The sequence below is a fragment of the Scatophagus argus genome, chromosome 17 (genome assembly GCF_020382885.2).
Source record: "Scatophagus argus isolate fScaArg1 chromosome 17, fScaArg1.pri, whole genome shotgun sequence".
NCBI classification, from domain to species: domain Eukaryota; kingdom Metazoa; phylum Chordata; class Actinopteri; family Scatophagidae; genus Scatophagus; species Scatophagus argus.
Window position 1 is genome coordinate 6,743,704 of NC_058509.1, and position 14,028 is coordinate 6,757,731.

The 14,028-nt window shown below is 44.3% G+C and overlaps 1 protein-coding gene across 9 annotated transcripts in view; it reads right to left on the bottom strand.

Annotated features, from left to right (window-relative positions):
* The window catches only part of rbms3 (RNA binding motif, single stranded interacting protein), a 249,107-nt gene that overhangs the window by 35,876 nt on the left and 199,203 nt on the right, over positions 1 to 14,028 (bottom strand). The window lies entirely within an intron of this gene.

A 14,028-nucleotide genomic window follows, 5' to 3' on the forward strand; every position in this document is an offset into this window, starting at 1 on the left:
CCGTGTTTTACTTTAACAACCATCTTCTCTTTTATTTGAAATTTTATGCCTTTTTCCACCCCACAGCCATCAGTGCAAGCGCCTTGCTTTGCTCTGTTGTTTGAGTAAAAAAGCTGTCATAGATGTAAGTAGTGCTGCGGTTCTCCGAGTGAACACTGGGGGTACTCTTACCATTCCTATCATCGACCAGCAGGGAAACATGACATGAAAAAGCTGTTATTAATCCAATTAAAAAAAGAACGCTCTGTACTGTGACCTCATCTAAGCTGCCTCTGAATCAACAGCCATTTGTATGCATAATTGCTGATAAAAGGTTGATGAAAGTGTTGCGGTGACCTATGCTGCTACAAAGATAACTTCTCAAAGGGCACTTTCTCACACTTCAGCTGCAGGTGAGCACCAAAAGACACAAGAATGGATTCAGGTGGAGGAGTCCCTGATGAGATAATATAGAGAGAAAAAATCTGAAGAAAGACAGGCTCAGTGAAAGTGAAAAAAAAAAAGCAGAGAAAGAAAAAAGTTCTCAGTGAGCTTTTCTCATGAGAAAAACGGGTGGCTCTCTTGGCTGGGGATGAGGGGGTCTTAACAGTGTCCGTCCCTTTTGCAGTCTGCGTCAGCGAGATCGGAATCTCTTTGGAAGCAGTGGAGATGAGAGAGGGGAACGGAGACGGTTGGATAAACGAAAAGAAGCACAGGAGAACAGAGAGTAAGTGACGCAAGACCCAAAAGAAAGGGAACAGGGTGAAACAGATGAGACAAACAGGTGGATGACAGAGGGAGAAACAAGGGGAAAACAGACAGAGAGCGAGAATTTAGACCAAGATCAGACGCTTGTTTCCGGGGAAGGCTGTACAGTGCAGCAGCAGCGCAGCACACACTGAGCCGGTGACTTTGTCCAAACACTGGACCACTGCTGGCCTGCACCTGGTGGCTTAGGAGGGACCTGACGGCTCTCTTGTCAACGCATTCGCATTACAGTCCTGGCAGCTCGTGACACGGCCGCTCTGTGACGACACAGGCCAGTGACGGGGCTGTCTGCAGGAGGTGAGCAACAGGACCTTTCATCACGTCGTGCCAGAGATGACACACACTGAGAGAACTGCCGATGCTTTAATCTCCGCTCCCAGATGTTAGAGGCGCTTGGGCCTTGATAATAATGCAGCATCGCAGGACAGGAGAGAAAGAAATGCTGTCAGGACTGACAAGGCCAGGGACAGCGATAAAAAAAATAACTTGAAGGGAACTTATGACGGGGGAGTTTTTCAGTTGAATGAAATTTTTTTCCAGTTCATGAGCTAACATGTTGATTTGCTCATTTTTATTTTTATTATCTTCATGGGGCTGCTGTAAATGCCACCACAAGTTAAGAGAATTATCTTGTAGTTACAGTAAAATTGTGTTTGTGCGCTAAAGGGCAACAACTGGGCCAAGCACATGCAATCAAAGTTCTCTAGAAAAAAAACAAACAAACAAACAAAAAAAGTGTGCAAGCGTGTTTATGAGGCTTTAGGGTCTACTATGAGGCCGAAGTTTTCGAGTCAGGCCAGGACAATGATTCTGGGAGGGAGAGAGAGAGAGAGAGAGAGAGAGACGCTGCAGAAGAAAAACAACAAGAGCTCTTCCAAACCTCTCCTCTGGCACTCTGGGAGATAATTAGCTATCGGAGAGATTTGGAGAATCTGACACAAAGCATGCTGACGTTACCCCTGTGACTACATCCCCAGTTCCCACAGCGAACTAGCCAATTTGTTTAAGACTCCGGCCCAAGATCAACAGCCCCACAGCACCCCGCCCACCCTGTGATCACACTCACCCCTCTGTAGTCCTGACACACACACACCCTCCTTCTGCCCTTAAACTCTCTTAGCTATAACCTGCGAAAACACACAGAAATGTGCACATACACACACAGACAATACAAACTGCTGCCAGATTAAAAGACATTCTTAGACCTCTCGCCACACACCGTCATCACTCGCACAGCCCAGAATAAACTGGGCCATTGGCTGTACATACTAGCTTGCTGATGCTGCGTCTTTAGGTCACAGGCTCCAAGTACAACACATTTCACACTGGCTACAGCTCAGAGTGTGTGTTGTAGGGGGGCCCCATGAAAAAAAAAATTGGTTATGAACCAATATGCTGCCCTTTAATGATCCTAAATCACGGGAAAAAGACATGAAGTGTTTTTGGTCAGAGGTCAACAACTGCCGCTAACAAGGTGCTCCGTGGGAACCTAATTGTTTTTTATGTGGGTTGCTGTAGGAACTGGTAAACATGTTAACAAGGGGTGACCGCAGACATACGCACATCCATGTGTGCCTAGGTGTGTGCACACCAAGGCTAACTACGCTCATAAGCACACACACATATACACAACAGCAAGCAAGAGGAGCTGTGTTCAGACAGTTTGGTGAGAGTAAGCCGTCTGCCCTGCTAGCCTCATTTGATCACAGCCTCGGCTCAATCATACTCTGTGCATTTGGCTCTGAAGAGATAGTCATGGCTTTCTGCTCATCAATAGACGCATTACCACCCAGTAAATGAAGCAATAAGTGCATGCAGATGTACTTCTGTATGAAACAGTGCAATTACAATAGCCATTTAGATTGAAGCTTGTTGCAAGTTTCACTTATTAGCGTTGCGTGCATAAGTAATTAATGCTGTTACTGATGTTTCTTATGGGCAGGCATCTGGGGGAAATCAGCCCTTTGTCTGCAGAATAACAGCCAGTGCAGCGAGAACACCAGATCTCACCATTTCTTTTCTTTCTGATATCTGTAGACAAAGAGAGCTTGCGAACTCCGGATGGTCTCGCAAGGCCAGCTGAATAACATCTTGATCCATGAATGCAAATCAGCACATGTATTATAATACATCAGTGTCAGCACATCATCCATCCATTCACTGTTCAGAATTGGACTGTACATCTGTTTTGCCTGAATGGTGAAATCAATTCAGGAATGCCCACAAGCTGCAGAAGGGCTGGGTAAAAGGTTCAGCCCAGTGAAACAGCCAGTTTTTCACCATGAAGGCCGTTACAAAAGAGGCCTCTCACAAGGGCTTGGAGTCAAACTGGGTTGGCCTTGCTTTAGTCTCAGTGTGTGTGAAGCCCTAAAGAGGGCAAACAGAGGGAACTGTTCAGCCACTTGAATCAAAATATGTCGCTCTGAATAGCTTCAGTAAAAGGAAGCTTTCCACTTCTCAATAACATCTTCGGTTAAAGGTTCTTGGCTTGAAGCTCCATGAGGTAAGTATCTCTGAAAAGTCATTTTTAGATGGCTTGCTGTGTTTTACTGCTAGGACATGTTTGCAGAGAGTAAGGAAAAGGAAGAAAGGCGATGGTGTTTTATTGGAATTCTGCTTTACTCGGACGCTGCTCGAGGGGGTCTCTAATTGGATCAACAACTGTCTGATTCCCATCAGCCAGTTTGACCTGTCTGCCCGGACTGAGGAAAGCTGTGTCTTATGGGAAAGACGGAAAAATAAAGAGGGAGGGACGGAGAGGCATGGAAACACAGACAGATACATGAAGAGAAATGGGAGTGCAAGAGCCCGTGTTGCAGGAATAGATAATAACAAAGTTAAACATACGTAACAAACGTAGCTGTGATAGAAAAACACATGACAGCATAAACAAGAAGGAACATTGACAAACAACTACAGCATATAGCATATATGACGCCATTTTCGGGGGAAAATGGACAAGCTCAGAATGGCCGCCAAACCAGGAAGACAGGCGGCAGCAGCTTCCCCACAGGGAGGGCTTTGACGGATCCCAGTCGATAGCTCTCACAACTGCCACACTGGCCTCGCATCCTTCAGCGTGGAAATGAAGACAGTCTGCCAGCCGTTTTGCTGACAGGGACGGCACACATGGTTCAATGACATGGCCTGATAAATGGAGCGGGCGCTGAGAGGAGAGCACCGCCGCAACGAGCGAGACAAAGAGGAAAGGCAGAGGGAGATAGATGGAACGACAGATACGGTGTCATAGAGAGACAAAAAGACACGGGGACACAGTGACAGACAGAGACAGAGAGACTCAGCGATGGTGGAAGTGACGGGCACAGTCCAGTCCTCACCCCCCCTCCCTACCAATCCATACCATACAGACGAGCGAGCGAGATTAGAATAGGGAGACGGATGTCAACGACGCCTCGCTTCTCCCCCTGCATACGCTACACATGCTCTCTGGCTATTGATCAGCTCTTGCTCAGACTTTCCCATAGAGGGCTCCTGCAGCACGGCAGCCGGCGCAGGCCTGAGATGGCATTATGGATTACGGGAAGCGAAGTGGAGGGAAGAGTCCTGGATGCGGGCGGTAGAAGCCTGATCGATGAGCTATTGCGCACTTAACAAGAGTAATGTTATGTAGGGAGTCTGTGACATGCTAATCCATCTCTCACTCTCTCCGTCCGTCTCCCTCCATCGCATCTCTCTCTGTCGTGGTTATCTCCTGCCTGCCGCTCTCTCTCTCTATCCCTCTCCTCATTTCTTTCTTGCTTATCTATCTATCTATCTATCTATCTATCTATCTATCTATCTATCTATCTATCTATCTATCTATCTATCTATCTATTCATACACAACTCCACATACACTGAACCCAGATCAGATTCACACAAATACTGCTGATGGATGACTTGAGCATATGAGTACACAGTCAGTCTAAACCACAGCAGACTACAAATTGACTGAGACCATCTTATGGGAATGGGGATTCTCAGAAAAGCGAATCGTGCATGTATTTGTGTCTAGCAAAATGCAGACACTGAGGTGCTCTGACAGAAAAGGTGAAGACGATTCTGCACAAGGCTGCAACTATTTTAGCAAATGCGGATATGTTCGAGTAGTGACTCTGAATTAATCTGCTCTTACGGTAAATGGGAGAGCAGCAAGTGCAGTGCCAAACAGGCGGTGGGTTTCCAGCTGCTGGCCAACTCCTGTGAGACGAGCTCTGATGTACCAGTTAACGAGAACTTCATTTTAGCTTAATCAGCTAATTCCACTTGCCATTCCCGACACTCGGGTTGTCATGGTGAGTAAACAAATTACTAAAAATAACAGCGCAGTCAGAGGTGTGTGAGTGAGCCGAAGTTAGTGCGCTTGTGTGTGTCTGCCAACTCTAATGAACGACTCGCAATCCTCCATCCATATATTAAAATAACATTTATGCAAGCAGACAGTCCTCACCGCATTCATTCCAAATGGCATAGTTTGAGTGTTGCTGGTTGCTGTGGTGCGGTGGCAGATGTTTCTAATGCTAAACCCACACACTGCAGCTCCACGCTGCCAGCATCTTTGTTGCAGCAGTAGGTCTCAGTATCAGTGGCCGCTTTACACAGCTGGCCAGGGTGGCAATTACAAGCGGCCGCATTGTGGTTGCTTCAAAATTGTAAGAGTATAGTATGAGATTGAAAACATCATTTGTAGAACAGAGTTGAAATAAGACTCCAGCTGAGAAAACAAAACAACATGCAACGGGCGAGTCAGTACGTCACAGACCAATCTGCTGCATGAGTGGTGAGACGAGTGGACTTGCTGTTTGGTTTGGAGACTCACCCAAAGGTCTTCATCGCTTCTTCATGTTTGAACTGAGCGAATGAGGACAACCGCCTTCAGCTTAAACCAAAACTGACTGGGAATTTTTATACAGCAGTACATATCACATACATAAGCCATAACGCATTTTTAAAGACAAGCTTGTAATGTGGACGTTCTAAAATGACGTAAAGTGAGGAATTGTTTTACTTCTAATGTTCAACAGTTTAGCGGATAAAACATAGCTGTGATAAAATGGCTGAAGTGGAAGGTCGTCCTCAGCCACGACACAGTGTTAAACTCCAGTTCACATGCATGCACTCTGGACGACACGTCACGCTCGACACGTTGAATCTACGTTGTTCATACCTTTGGACAGAAGAGCACATTTTCTATAACGTGCTGAGAGAAAATGAGATTATTTACTGCAGTGTAAGAAATTCTTAACCCAAATTCAAACTGATGAAATTGTGTACGGCAGGCAGAATTGGAGAGTCGGAGAGTTTTTTGTTTATGCTGACATTCCATTATCAACACAAAAGCAACAAAAATGTATGAAATGTATGGCGCGTTGTAATGCAGTGCGTCTGCAGCCAGCGGAGTAATAACCAAGTGGTGCAATAACCAATTCCCACATGAAATAAACAAAGTTTACAAGGATAAAAAAGACCTTCATCAGGCAGTAACAAGCAATACTAAGAATAACTTTTCATGGAATTTCTAACAAGCACGCCTTCACTGCTTCTCTTTGGCATCGTGGCATAAAACTGGCCCTGGCCTGTGGAGCTCTCTTTTCATGGCAGATGGACTTAAGAGCAGCTGTTGCTGTACTTTGCCTGTGGGGGTTGACCTCTGCTGCCACTGTCTGTGTCACCGCCTGTGTGGGCAGACAGTGAAGCTAACTCTGTCCCTGTTAGCAGGGTATTATAACACTGCCAACGCCTCCAGTGACCCGTGAAACCTCCCATCTATAGAGATGAATCATACAGATGGGCGCTTTGTAATTCAACCGAACTGCCCGTCCACAAGACCGCCAGCAAATATTTCTCAGCATATCTGACACTGTATCACAATCAGGATAAACAAGTTTTGAACTTTGCAAGTACACCTCAGAAGACACAATGGAGTGTATGTTTTTTAACCCTGTTTTTTGCATATTCTGAAGCCTTCATTATTGACAGTAATCATTCAGACTTGAATATAAATTTAAGCCACTTATCCAGCCTTACACAGTTTCCACATGATGTTACCACATCGCTCGACATACATGACACAAATTCCTGCTCAGAGAACGCTGAAATGGTTTTCTATTTTTGGCCAGCATGAAACTCACAAAAAAAATATGATGTCAGGTGTCTTGTAAAATGGTACCTTGTGTCTCACTGAATTTCCCAGATGGTCCGGGGATTCAAACATATGATTTTCTTGTAGTTATTTAACCTTTAGGCAACCACTGAGCGCAAATATCTAATGACACCTGAACAGAGGTGGAAAAAATGCTCTAAGCCGCAAATAAAAAATAGCCACATCAGTCAGAGAAGCATGGCGAAGCATACAAAAGGCTGTGTGTTTGTTAACTAGCTTTCCACTGTGGGGGCTTCCAGTAACAACAATATGGACAGGAAAGAAAATGAAATTACAGCACAATAAATGAATTATCAATAAAGAGCTCTCAATACTGTATCTGAGGTGGGGATCAATACACCACAGCCGGGCTGCTATGTGGGCCTACAGCTGAGGGACTGGCCAAATCAATAATGTCACTGGGGGTGATTGACGATCAATGCCGCCAGTGACGTTGATTTATGATCAATGAAAGCGGGGCACCTGACTAATAAGAGGAGAAAGGGCGGAGGGTGTGTGTGTGTGTGTGTGTGTGTGTGTGTGTGTTTGAGAGGGGTTCCATAGCTTCCCCCTTTACTGTAACTGATTAGGGATCGATGGAGTGTGGCACCGTGGCTGATTGGGGATCAGGCGACTCTGTGGCAGAGGAAGGCAGCTATGTGTGAGAGGATTTGGTTGGCTGCGTGGAGACCAGCCTGTCTGAGCCAAGCAAAGCTGCAGACACTGTAATTAAAGCTGTGCTGAAAGGAGCTTTCCACTGGCTGAAAGAAGCTGCAGGTGCAGCTCTCTTTGCTCTTTCACTTTCAAAAGAGCAGCAATGCAAGCGCACACACACACGCTTCTACAAACACACTCTCATACATATAAACACAAGGCAGCACAGTCAAGTCTGCAATACATTTCTGCCATTCTCCCTCATAAAAGTCTTATCTGCCACTCTCATCTCTGGCACCTTGTTTTCTCACAGCTATGTTAAGACATCATCATATAATTGCTTTATTACTTCATTCTGCCAACCCAGCTGATCAGTGTCACTGCTGGACATAATGTGTTAAAAAGTGTTGCCAGCTGCTTGTCTTATTCTGCCTTCAGATTAGACAGGAAACAGGAGTAGATAATTTCATGAAACATTTGATGCTTGATTAAAAATGAATCCCTCACCTGTGTAAGACTAACAGGTGTCAACTCTGTAAAACAGCACTTAAAACGAGAGTTTTGGTGAGACAACCTTTGTGAGACATCTGCTGTGAATGATGTGATATGGCCAAAATGTCAGACAATCACCTCTTCTGTTCTATTAAACACTCAATCTACGTGTTATGAACTGGCAGGTTCATTTCCTGTCAGATTAGCCATGCAGCCAGATTCATGCTTTTCATGAAGTTAGATGGCTAACCCACACTTCTGTTCATTGTCTGACAGACCTCCGTACGTCTGAACTTCAAACAGTGCATCAGACATCCCAGCGCTCATAATCCATTCATTTTTTATGTATTCTCTTTGTTCTGGAGCAGCGTTGACACTAATTTTCCTGTCTTGCCAAAAAAGTTGCTGACAACAAAGTGCCATCTATGTTGCCCACGCTGCGCATGTCAAATGCTTTCAGAGGAAATTCCAATATCACCTGGCTTATCTCCAGGAATGTATAAATTGTTGTTGCTTTAAACCAGTAACGATGGCTTTTCGACCTCTGCAGATCAACACTGTTGTCTAGTACAAGTCTGTCTACCTGTTGGGAAACCAAGGTCACTTGTTCTTTAGAAAATACTGTGAATTTGCCTTCGGTGGAACAAGTCTGTGCTGCTGCCTCATGGTCTTACTCTTTGGTAACAATTTCGCATGATCCTCATTCACTCACAGCGATTTCCCAAGACTGGTCAGATGCTTCAGCTTGATGTGCTGTTTCCAATTTGTTGCCAATATGGCTGCCATTCGGGCTTGTTTTTTTCAGACGCAGTGGGCACAATTTGCATAAAAATATGAGATTCTTTCCATTGGAATGGGTAAAATCTACTGATAAAACAGTAGCTGTCGGTCGGTGCTGCAGAACTCTGTGTGTGAGTGTTGTTAACCCTCGAAAGAGTTAACAACACTCACATTCACATTCATTAGTACAAAGGGATACATTCAATTCCCTGTTCTCCAAAAAACATGAGTACGTTTATGCACATCAACTACATCTGCCGCTTCTGAATGTATAATCAATGCGAGATGCTTCCCTCTGACTCTCCTTGACATTAAGTTGAAACTGGTTCTGGTCTGAATAGATGAGGCAGGAATGCTTTAAAATAATAATTTGCCAAGAGAATTAGAAGTTTAAATCCTTGAAACAAGAAAATCTCTGAGCAAAACCGACCCCACTTCCTTTACATGTCAGCACACTGCTGCTTCCCTCCAAGTCCTAGCAGTGTTTCAAAGAAAAAAGAAAAAGAAAACAAAATATGAAGGCAGTTTGATAGCACATTCCTCTCTTGGCGAAACAACACACACTTAGCAAACTGTTGAGCATTATTTATACAAGCTTCAGCTGCTGTGCTGCTTTATCCCCTTGGAGAGAGACAGCGATATCAGAGCCAGAGACCAGTTAACCTGTGCAGAACAACTTTGAGTAAGTCCTTGCCTAAACATCAGAGAAGTGATAAAAAGACTTTGTTTTTCTCAGTCTGCATTAATGGGCCCCAATCAATGAGGCAGAGCGTTGTTTTTCCTCCACATGTCCTGACCCCTGGGGAAACACAGGGAGGTAATGTGGGAGGGGAGAGATACTGACACACAACATCGATATCACCAGGTTTCACAAGCACCAGCGCTGCGAAGGTAACTCTTCTTACTCCAAGTTGAGGCCGGCTATCAGGGACTCATCAATGCAACATCAAGGACAGAAGAACTACAGCTTAAGTGAGCCTGAAGGCTGAAATACACAGCAGGACATGTCCGCCACAGCACGCTCGCAACCGAGTGCGTCCATTGTAATCAACCGGAGCTGCTACACTTTTCCTGCTTTTACGTAGCTAAGTATCCAAAAGGCAAAAACCATATAGAACTACGCATTTTATCAGAAGCGATACGATGCAGCAATACAACGTTTTTACATTTCACACCAAAACAAATCAACGTGTTTCAATGATTCTGTATTTAAATCGATCTTGTTAATAATTCAGGACCAGTTAAGATGGACTACAATTCCAAACCCTGCATAACCAACTGCATTATCACTTGGCAAAAGTCAACACACACACAGTGAAGCCACACACCTCAAGCACAAACTCTGTTTAGCAGGTGAGGAACCCCCCACCTACGAGCCCCTTTGGGTCCATGGCCCCGAGTGACAGCATGGACCACATATTAGTAAAGAGATAAACACTGTTGTCGCGAATGATTCAAATCCAAACAAAACTACCTGTCCCAGACTCTCTCTCTCTTTCTCTCTCTCTCTCACACACACACCATTACTTTCACTTAAACAATGTCAGGATTGTGGGGCAGCACAGCACCGCTGCAGAGCCGAGCACACTGCCAGGCCGGCTCTCATCCGTCACCAACAGCAACCAGCCCGCCAGCCACCATGATGTGCAGCTTAATTGGGGGAGCTGATGAGGTCTGATGAGGCTGGTACTTATTGAATTCCCCGGCCTGTTATTTAGATAATGCTGGAGAGGAGCGGCCTTCGTCATCTCTCCCATTCTCATCCATTCACTGTCCCAGCAGGGGGCTGCTGGCTAATCCACTCTTGTTTGTAATGGCAGTGCGAATGGAGGGGATTTGGACACACTCTCCCCTCACTAGCACTCATCTAACACTCCCCACTGTTGATTTTACCCCATAATGGGCCTATTTGAGGAGTTAACCAGATCCCAACACCCATCTCAGCCCCCTTTTGCCGGCCTTTCTATTTATTTATTTATTTATTTCTTTGGGTTTGGGTAAAATGGGGTGGGGTATCGCCGAATAATTACACTGTGAAGTGATGTTCTTTTTCTTTTCTCAGCTTTTCCCAAAGCAATTACCAATCGTCAAATATGTGGCTGTAAAGTGTGAAACAAAAGAAAGAAAGGGTGTGAAAGAGTGTGATGGAGAGAGAAAAGAGTGGAGAGAAGCGGAAGTTGCAGAATCGATGGCTAAATGGCAGGACGACAAACTTTTAATTCTGTTCCTCATGCTGGAGAAGTCACAGAGGGGTGCCTGCTCAGTATGGGACAGCACATCAAAAGCCATTAGGACTGATGAAAAAAACCTTGTGATTAATGTCTCTGCTGCACGGAGCTGAAAGGAATCTGAATTTCAAACATGAAGTTTCATAAAGGAAAATTTCAGCATCTGGGTGGTCAGACATTCATCAGTACCAGCTGTGGAGAGGTTCCAACAAAACACTGCCAACAACAAAAAACTGAATATGAGCTGATATAAAAGAGTCACATTACTGTAAAAAAAAAAGGACGCAAATTCTGACTATATAAAGTATATATGTACTGTCTATTTTATGCAATAAGCTCATTCTGTCTGAGGATTCCCCAACAGAACATTACAATGAGTGCTTACCGTGTTTTTGGAAGTGTCTGCAAGCTCGTTCTGATATTTCAACATATCCAATAGCAGCAGCTACAACCCTGGGACTAAAAATGATACACACTCCAATGGAATATCCAGTGACATGAAGGAAAACAAAAGGCCATATTTATAAGGGTCAGCTGTTGTGGCCTTATAGATCAGGGGGCCATTAAGGCAGCAACATTTAAAAGCTTACATGGAGAAGGTACAACTCGGAGTTCACCAGGGGCACAGCGAATCAATATCAGCTCGACTTAGAAATCTGCTGTATTATCCTTGATCTCCAAGGCCATTTGCTTTGCAGCCTGAAATTGGATACACCCTGACTGCATTCGCCCCCACACACTCACCCCCCCACCCCCACCCCGCTGCGGCGAGCCCGCTGCTCGCTCCACAAATAAGACATCGAGAAAAATTGATCTGGATGCATCTGTGGCAAGATTACGTCTAGGGTCTAAAAGAGAGATATGACTAGCTCAAGGTAATTCATAAATCTCTGTGTCTATGTGTAAGAGGATCAAGACAGGGCCCGGTTGAATGGAAAAACCTAGTGGTAGTATTATCATAACTACATCATTGCTATGTGGAAGACTGCTGCGGGAAAAGCAGCCATTAAGGCAACACCTCTATAAATGCTAAGGGCTGGCAAAGGCCACACACTGAAAAACACTATACAGCACATACTGCAGGTATGATTAAGAGGGACGTAAGGAAAATAACTCATCTTTGTTTATTTCGCCTGTAAGCAACAACACCTTTTGCAGTATAAGGCCATTTCTTTGATGGATGACTTCAACAGAAAAGAGTGGAACAGAACTGCACTGTTCCACCACATTGGGAAATTAGTCTTTGCATGTTTTTGTTGCCCATTAACTACAAATATGAATGAGTATTTTACATGTTACACAGTCAAAAATCAACCAAAATTATGGTCACGTTATTATTATACTGCAGTTGCAAGCGTTGCCTGTTCTGTAAATTTGTGCTCATCACTTTAGAGTTGGGCTTTAATAGAAAAAAACCAACCAAACAAAAAAAAAAGGACAAAATTTACTTAATGCATTTCATAATGGCTATGTTTGTTAGCAGTTTGGTGTACAAAATCAGTGAAGGCAAAAATTGAACATTTAATTATACCAAAACTAGAAATAAAATTTAAGAGTTTGTGACAGTGTAAAAAAAAGGGCACCAAGTCAGACTTAAGTAAAATTTGTGAACACGGCAATAAACGATAAAAGCATCATCTAAAGATCTGCAGGTACAGGAACTGCCAACATCTCATCTTGTGAATTTAATGCTTTCTGAGAGCTGTTACACAGCAGGTAACCTTGCCATAATACAATAAAACTGGCAGTGTGTGTTTTTTGATCACTGATGACCTGTTTGCCTTTTTCGTATCTAACATTACCTCAGAGTATGAAAACCGATAGCTTATTTTCAAGCCAAAGCAATTTATTCTCCGGACTGTTAAGACTACAAACAAAAACGTTTGGTTGTGATGACTGCCTTCTAAGGATTGGCGTTTGATTGCAAAGTTTTATTAATGTTATGATCTACACGCTGATGTGGTGAGTCAGCTTTAAATTGAACTTTTGCAGTATTTTAAAAAGTTTCAGGACCTCTCAAATGTTTTGAAGCTTGACCCTTCCTTTTGCCTTTAGGCGGGTGAAACAAAACAAAGAAAATATTCCGCTTCAACAGGGAAGCTGTACTACAGTAACAGCACTTACTACTGTGTAGCAAGCAAGACGTGAAAAGTGAGATTTCTCGGCAGGGTATATCTTTAGGTGTCTCTCTGCTGTAAGTGTGGGCTGCCTGATTTCTTTTTCTATTCCCACAGCGGTGTGTATTGTTAGAGTGGCAGCTGGACTCTCTGAGGCCTTTAAGCTCTCTGTTTTCCCCCTATTACTTGTGCCCGGTGGGGGGACAGACAGTTGTAGCAAGATGCGGTGCAGCGCAGCAGGGGTGGTCCCCAGATACCTCAGATTCATACTTTCCACCTGACGCACAGGATAGAGAGAACAGAGAACTGGCAATTACCAGACTTCTCTCTATATATACTGCAATCCTGGCCAGCTCTGCTCCGCTGTACTCCACTCTGAAGGCTGTCTCAGGGCCAAGCTGGAGGTAATGAAAGCAACACACTCCTAATGGACTATTGATGCGTGTGTGTGTGTGTGTGCGTGTGCGTGCAGACACATGAGAGGAAGACAGAGGAAGAGAGTGCGAGAGTCTCAAAGAACAAAGGAAGGAAAAGGAGAAAGTAAGAAATCATTCTGTTGGCGTGTTTTCCTTTTGTGCGTCGTCTATGTTTTCACAATGGCAAAAAGTGTGCATCCATGTTTGTGAGCTAACGTAAATCATCTATATAAGCTGAGCAAAATAGGCAGAAGCAAACCACGAGTGTGATCCAATGGCCATGGTGTGCTGTTCTGCCAGCCAAAGAACCGGAGACAGACAGACTGAGAGGCAGTGTGTCTGAGACATGAGGTCACTCAGAACCACCAGGTGTGTTTCCATCGTCCTTCAGCTCAAACACCAGCAGGCTGCTCGCATATAAATACACTCACATACAAAGAAAAAGACACAAAT